Here is an 8,948-nt window from a genome sequence, read left to right as displayed (position 1 = left end):
CAAAACGCTGTATGCAACAGATCGCATTGCAAAGTGACCAGCGGAAGAAAGATGTGGTATTAACAAGAAAATGCACATTGATAATGGCAAAACCAACTCAGATCTTCACTCATACAATACAAGAATATGCAATGACATCCACATAAAAAGAGCAAACAAGGCTTTAACACAAAAACAAACCAATGCTCAGGGTACCGTTTTGTACAACAAACTTCCAACTCAGCTGAAATAAATAAAAACATTATCTACATTCAAGGAAGCAATATTTACATTCTTAATGACCAACTGCTATTACAGTGTACATGAATATCTGAAGTAACCTTGTAGCAAGTAACTATATTCATTTACTATATGTTAATAGTACCATAAATCAAATGCTTGCCACAGCCTCAATATTAATTTTTCTGAACAAAAGTGTTAAATCAATTATTTATTTGTAATGTATTTCATGTAAAAGATCCTTCTCATAGTTTTATATCATTACAGTAATCAAAGTTGTATTGGCCAAAAACATTGTGATGGGTACAATGAACCGTTGTATTATGTAGGAGACTGTACACCCTTATCTTGCTTTTGTTATACTATGTTCTTTGACGAAATCCATAAAACGTACATTGTCACTGAATGAATAAACTACTCCTACTCCTACTCTTCCAAGAATGTTGTCGGCTTCTATTTTACCCTATCATATTTTCCCTGTGAAAATACCAGTACCCCTTAAAAGCTGGATAAACTTATCAGCAGTTTCTTAAATACTGTAACGTTTGGGCCTCCGTATGTAAAACCCGACCCTACTTAAATTTCTTGTAGAAATTATGGGGGAAGTATCAAGTCAACCCTCCATTACTGCAATTAATGAGAAAGCTCCATGGCCTTCAATATCTGAGGTTTGATTTAATGACACCCATTTAACGAAACATGTTGATACTGTGAATGTTTTACATTTTTAAACTGTTTATACCGAAAGAATATAAGCAGAATATCTAATAACGTGTGAAACACATTTCACAACACTTTAAAAATTTTATTTATATATTTACTTAGTTACTTCGTTTGGCGAAAAAATGAAGAACAAACCAACTTTCCTTTGTCTCATCCATTGTGCTGCAGCCTGCACGATATCAAAGTTCCCACTCTGTGCAATTGAATAATACGTGCCATTGCAAATTTTATATTAAACTTCTTAACTAAGCTTTTCTTCTTCGAGGAAAGGTTATTTTTATTCAATGGTTGATCAAAAGGTGCATTTGTGTTTAGACATAACAGCAGTGTCTACACAAATGACAACACAAATTCTTCTAGATGAGCTTAAGTATTGTGGTATGACTGGGACAGTGCACAAATGGTTTAATTCATACTTAACTGGTAGAATGCATAAGGTTGACGTTAACAGTACAGATAGTCTACAAAAACCAGCAGAGTCCTCTAACTGGGGAGGTATCAAGAATGGTGTCCCACAGGGTTCAGTCTTGGGTCCCTTATTGTTCTTAATATATATTAACGACTTGCCATTCGGTATTCATGAAAATGCAAAGTTAGTTCTTTTTGCTAATGATGCAAGTATAATAATCACACCCTAGAAGCAAGAATCAGCTGTGGAAATTGCAAATAATGTCTTTCAGAAAATTATTAAGTGGTTCTCTGCAAATGGACTCTCACTAAATTTTGAGAAAACACAGTTTATACAATTCTGTACAGTAAATAGCATAACACCATTGATAAATGTAGACTATGAACGGAAGTCTGTCGCTAAGGTAGAATACTCAAAATTTCTGGGTGTGTGCAATGATGAGAAATTGAATTGGAAGAAAAACATCGATGATCTGCTGAAACGGTTAAGTTCAGTTACTTATGCTATTAGGGTTATTGCAAATTTTGGTGATAAACATATCAGTAAATTAGCCTACTATGCCTGCTTTCATTCACTGATTTCATATGGCATCATATTTTGGGGCAATTCGTCATTAAGTATTCATTGCACAAAAGCGTGTAATCAGAATAATAGCTGGAGCCCACCCAAGTTCACCTTGCAGACATTTATTTAAGGGACTCAGGATATTCACAGTACCTTCGCAATACATATGTCCTCTTATGAAATTTGTCATTAATAACCCATCCCAATTCAAAAATAACATGTCCATTATAATTATCCGGGCTGTTATGCCGTGGTCGGTTGATGAATTCTGAGATGGTTCCCAACGTTTCGTCTCCGACTGCGGGAGACATCTTCAAGGGGGTCCGTAGCTTGATGGTCCAACACACACATTGGCTCGCTACTGACTGCCGCTAAATTCCGTGTCCGCGCGCCCCCGCGCCGCGGCGTGACGTCACGTGTTTTGAAAACGTCAGTGCAATTGGCCGCTGTCCGTCGCCGTCGATCGCCGTTGCCATCACCCAGTAGGGGACGAGTGGTACACATCTTCTTTAACACCGGCATCCATATACCGTTTAATTTGACGCCCTCCTCCTTTCGGTTGAAATTATTTGGGTGTTAGCGATTTCGATTGCCTCCCTGTAGAGCCCTTCGTAATATCCGCTCGTGGACGCTAGTACTTACGTCTCCTCGAAACGAATATTGTGGTTCCCTGGCTGGAAAGCATGCTCCGCAACAGCTGATCGTTCCGTTTCTCCTCTTCTACAATTTCACTTGTGCTCTTCCAAACGTTTAGAAAGAGTTCTTTTGGTGGTACCCACATAAAGATCACCACAGCTGCATGGGATCCTATACACTCCAGCTTTTTCCAATGGTTTGCGAGCGTCCTTGGCAGGCCTAAGGTATTCCTGTATCTTCCTGGTGGGCTTGTAAATTACGGTAATATTCCGCTTCGTCAAGATGCTCCCTATTCTTTCCGTTACATTTTTAATAAACGGCAGGAAAACCTTAGATTTTGCAGTAGCCTGTACGTCAGTATGATTTCTGCGTGGCTGCCTCAACGCACGTTTTATTTCGGCGGACGAATATCCGTTCTTCATTAGTGCATTGTGGAGATGTTCCATCTCAGCGTCGAGCAACTCAGGTTCACAAATATTTCTAGCTCTGTCCGCTAACGTCTTGATAATACCCCGCTTCTGTTGTGGGTGGTGGTTCGAATCCCGGTGCAAATAACGGTCCGTGTGCGTGGGTTTGCGGTACACTGAGTGGCCCAACCTACCATTTTCGTTTCTAAAAACAAGCACATCGAGGAAATGTAATTTGCCGTCTACCTCCTCCTCCTCCTCCATAGTAAACTGAATTCTTGAGTTTATACTGTTCAGATGTTCGTGCAACCGGCTTAGTTCCTCCCTACCATGTCTCCACAACAAAACGTGTCATCCACGTATCGGAACCATATATTTGGTTTCTTGCTGGCAGTACCTAAGGCCTGTTCTTCGAATTTCTCCATAAAGAAGTTTGCAATTACGGGACTTAGGGGGCTTCCCATAGCTACTCCATCCGTTTGCTCATAAAACTGTTCATTCCACTTGAAGTATGTGGTCATCAAACAACACTTAAACAGCTCTAAAATATCGGCAGGAAAAATTCGATCCAGCTGTTCCAATACATCGTTAAGTGGAACCATGGTAAACAGCGATACCACATCGAAGCTGACCAATATGTCCTCCGGCTGGACCACTATGCCATTCAATCTGCTAATGAAATGTGTCGAATTCTTTATATACAGCGAAGTGCATAGCTACAACAATAGAAGAAAGGATGATATCCACTGTTCTGGATTAAATCTCACTTTGGCACAGAAAGGGGTGAATTATGCTGCCACAAAAATCTTTGGCCATTTGCCAAATAGTATTAAAAGTCAGACAGATACCCAACCAAAATTTAAAAGCAAATTAAATGAATTTGTGGATGACAACTCCTTCTACTCAATAGATGAATTCGTAGATATGAAGTAGTAACTGTAAAAAAAATTAATTATTTATTTATTGTAAAGAAAACTTATGTTAAAGTGACACATTTCACATCATTAAGAAATGTCGTGTTCATGATCTATGGAACAAGGATTAATGTATGTATGGATGGATGTACATATGTATGAACCACATAAACTGACAACAAGACTGCTTAAACTTTGTAGTCTGTCTTCTCTGCCACAGAAACCGCTAAGAGTCGATCCAGCACACCTCACTGCAAGTAATTGCAAAAATTATTTGCTTTTCAAATTAGAAAGACAGTGTCAAGAATATTCAGAACATATTTGCGACCCAGCTAAAATTCCGGCGACGCGGGAAACAGAAGCCAAAAAGGGACTGTCCCTTTTCTTTACGAAGCCAATTCCGGCCAGCGGGTGTGGTTCTACTGTTCACTGACGACAGAGAAACAGGCGACAGCGAAATTAAATTATTCTGCTTTGTCGTTCTTTCATAGCACAGTTATGTATAGAGTAATCTGAGTTGGTCAGTTCATCGTTCCATGTTTAAAGGAAAAATCTTTGCGCTTGTGTGCCGTGTTTAAAGTAAAAAGCTTTGTGCTCATGTGCAGTGTAGTATGATTGGAACTGGATACAGTCTTTCTTTCCATTTACAAAATTTTTTCTTCTGTTTTAACCGTTAGTTGACAATTTTCTAAGTGTCTTGACATGAATGCAAACAAGCAAAATTAACTGTGGCATTTCGAAAATCATCTAAGGAGAGGCGAGAACGAGAAGCCAATGTTCTAAAATCGCTTGGAAGACTAGATAAATTTTTCGCAAAAAAAGTTGCTGGTTCGACTGCCAGTAGTACTGATGATATTTCTGGCACTGCAGCTGTTGTAAAAGAAGTAAATACAGACAAAATAAAAGTTAAAAATGAAGAAAAACCAATTGTTCCTGATTTCGAGTTACACAAAAAACGAAGGTTCGAGTCAGACATAACCTCGTTAGTGATGGTCCTGCAGAATGGGGTTGTCAATGAATCAACATTCTCTTATAGCATGGCATTAATCAAAATTGTAATGGTGATTTTTCTAATTCAAGAAGATCAACAGGCGATAAAACCAGATCTTTGAATGTATTTTAGGTAAACTTTTAAATGGTGAATCAACTTTGCATGATTTTCTAGATACTCCTGCAGCACCGGTGCTGTTTTTTGTGCACAATGTAAATTGTTCGGTGGTAATGCCATGATTGCTACTAATGGTATTGCAGATTGGAAAATTATTTCTAATATTTTATCTCATCATGAGAAATCACTTGGACACTCAAGGAAAAAAAGTCACTTGGAACAATAGATAACCATTTCGAGTCATATGTTGAGACAGAAAAAAATGTACTGGCGCAGTGTGTTGAAAAGGGTGTTTGCAATAGTGAAGAAGGTAACAAGTCGTAGACTTCCCCTTCGTAGACACGTTGAAAGATTTCATTCATTACATAATGGTCAATGATGTCTCATGAACTTATAGCCGAGTTTGATCCTTTTCTCGCAGAGCACATTGAACGATATGGAAATCCAGGGCAGGGACATACAAGTTATCTTTCTTCAACTATCTGTGATGAAATAATAGAGCTTTTTCTGAACGAATAAAAAGAATTATCGTAAGTGAAATAAAACAGGCCAAATATTTCCTTGTAATAGTAGATTCTACTGAGGACATTTCACATATTGATCAATTATCTTTCATATTAAGATAAGTGAATGAGAATGGTGAATCTGTTGAACATTTCCTTCTGTTTTTACCAAACCCGAGACACAAGTCCAGTAACTTAGCTGAAGCTTTACTGAAAGTCCTGTCTAGAAATTACATTGATATTACTGACTGTAGAGGCCAGTCACATGACAACACAAGCAATATGTCAGGAACCTACACTGGTTTGCAAGCACGCATTAAAGAACGAAATACGAAACCGCATTATGTGCCTTGTGCAGCACATTCTTTGAATTTAGTCGGCACTATATAGTGCTGCAAGCCGTTGTCGGGAAGCATGTTCATTTTTCAGTTTAGTACGAAACCTTTATAATTTTTTCTCCGTTTCTACACAGTGCTGCGATAAGCTTTCTTTCATGAAACCAGGAATCAAAACCGCAAAAGTTTATCAAAAACACGTTGGTCAGAAAGAGTGGAAGCGTGTGTAAGTCCGCATGGAAGGGCGTTATCAATGCCCTCACACACACATTTCCAATCGTATGACTAAAAAAGCACTTGTGCGAAATGAGGCTTCAGCTTTATTGAATCAACTCAGCAGATTAGAAAATTTATACATGATGACAGTTTGGAAGGACATACTCCAGAGACTTAATAGTGTATATCTGAATTTGCAAAGTGTAAATATTGATACTAAACGTGAATTATGTGAATCACTTGTAAGATTTATTACATCTATTCGTAGCATGTTGGCCTATTACGAAAATAAATCCATAGAGATTGTGACTGGTGTAGACTATGAATGCACCTATGAAAAAATCACGAAAACGCAAACTTCATAATGACGAAGAAGCGGACTCTGAACAAGTTTTTCTGACTGGAGGGGAAAAATTTAGAGTCGAAACATTTCTCCCGGTACTCGACAACTTGTACGCCGAATTAGTGAGGAGGAAGGAAAGCTATAGAACACTGTCGGACTCCTTCGTATTACCTGTTTATTTTACAATTGCCGATGGCAGAACGCGGAACTAAACCTCGTTTACGTGCAGACGTGCCCGAAGGCGCCCGACAATACTAAACAATACTCGAATGACCCAGGCCGCTCGCGCTGTACAGTCAAGTCATACTGATACTGTAGTATATTACAACTGATGCGTATTCTTGGCGTCTGCTGAAATGTATAGTTATCGCGGAAATATACGTTATCGGAGTGTACACTTATATGAAAAAGTGTTAATAAATAACGTAGTTCAGTTCTGTCGATAAATACGTAAAAGCTTCGCTAATACCGTTAGAAAGAGCTATGGTGAGAGCAGTAGCTGCAGTACAAAACTGTTCAGCCCTTACGTGGATTAAAGGTATTGTGTACACTTATTATGCGGCATCTAGCTACACAGACCCTGAAGCTTTACAGGTTAACTATTAGATTTAAAAACAAATTTGATTGTTCCACTCTAGTCTGTAAAATTATGTAATAGCAAATCCAGTTCTGTGTTTGTTTGTCTGTATTTAGTTATTAGTTCGTGCACCGATATCTCTATTTCATTTTCATTTCTCACGCTTTCCTATAGATTCAGGCATTATATCAAAGGTGTTTTTTTATCTGCTACACATTCATGTTATGAGATCGCAAAACGATAGTTTAATTTTTAACGCATCTCTGTAAAAGTACGTATTAATTTATAATGTACGACACGTTAGCTTCAATTTTTTGATCGCAACACAACTCCTTTATTTTCATTTTCAATGGTTTCTTGTAAAATAACATATTAAAAGTGAATGTATAACAAAAATCCGTTGTCTCCTACACGCTCTGCTTGTGTTCGTTTATGTTGTCTTTCGACAGAAGTGTGTGTTAACACAATGTAGTTGTAAGTTTGTTTTATCTACTTCCTTACACCAAGTACAGTTCAGGAACCATATTACGTTTTGATTGAGCGGGACTAGACCGCTGACGCCTTCTTCAGAACAACGAATAGCAGAGTAAGGAAACAGCTCACAGTGCTCCCACACAAAATGGCAATTGTGGAGTGATCGGGTAATGGTTGTTATTTAAAACATGTTTTTTTTTGGGGGGGGGGGGGGGCGCATATAATATGATGTGCCTAGGGGCGCAAAATTTTTAAATCCACCACTGGTTGCCTCCACATGTACAAAGCGAAGGTGTGCTGTGGGTATGAGAAATTACAGAGAAATACAAAACATATGAGCATTTCGACAGAGCGTTTTAATCAAGGTACTGATCTCCAGGGCAGCAAGAGAGTTTAAGAAAAGAACTGCACTCACCTGAAGTTTACAACTCTGTGCAAGTACTCTGAGAAATACGAGGGCTCTTCGAAAAGCTAGGTGACTTTTCAAATTGCGCAGGCAACATACATTCGATTATCGATATTTTTTGTTATGTTGGTACACATGTACCGAACATTGTTCACATTTCCAGTGTACAGCATACTTCGTCTGCTTTTGACAGAAAAGCTTTGACGTGTTTTAGTGCGATCGGCGATTTTCTATTACTATAAAAAATGGAACAAAGAATTTGCATCAAATTTTATGTGAAAAATGAAATCAAGTGCTGTAAAACACTTGAAATGTTGACAGTGGCATACGGTGAGTCTGCTCCAAGTAATAAATCAATGTTTACAAGCTCTTTCAAGAAGGCTGAATGTGTGTGAAATCTTATGGGACTTAACTGCTAAGGTCATCAGACGCTAAGCTTACACACTACTTAACCTAAATTATCCTAAGGACAAACACACACCCATGCCCGAGGGAGCACTCGAACCTCCGCCAGGACCAGCCGCACAGTCCATGACAAGAAGATTGAGAAGATGCCAATGACGAACCTCGGTCTGGACACCGCAGCATATCAACAACAGATGATAAAGTCAAAGCTGTGAAGAAAAGCTGAGGATGTTGGCATATCGGTCAGCTAGTGTCATGCAACTATTTCGGATGTTTTGGCCATGAAATGTGTATCAGCGAAGTTTGTTCCAAAACTTCTCAATTTTGATCAGAAGAACCGCCCCATGAGATCGCTCAAGAGCTCTTGAATGACGTCTATGATGATCCTGATTTGCTCAAAAGGGTCATAACTGGTGACAAAACATGAGTTTACAGTTATGACGTCGAAACCGAAGGCCAATCGTTCCAGTGGAAGCATTGGAGAGGACCGAGACCGAAGAAGCACGCCAAGTTCGTTCAAATGTCAAAGTTTTACTCACTGGTTTTTTTTTTTTTTCCCCAATTACCGTGAGGAAGTGCACCACGAATGTTTGCTTCAAGGTCGTACCGTCAATAAGGAGTATTGCCTTGACGTTATGCACTGTTTGCGAGAAGCAATACGCAAAAAAACGTCCAGAATTGTGGAAAAACAATTCATGGTTTTTGCATC

The sequence above is a fragment of the Schistocerca nitens genome, chromosome 8 (assembly GCF_023898315.1).
Source record: "Schistocerca nitens isolate TAMUIC-IGC-003100 chromosome 8, iqSchNite1.1, whole genome shotgun sequence".
In the NCBI taxonomy this organism is placed as follows: Eukaryota; Metazoa; Arthropoda; class Insecta; order Orthoptera; family Acrididae; genus Schistocerca; species Schistocerca nitens.
Note: the sequence above shows the minus strand (reverse complement) of the source record.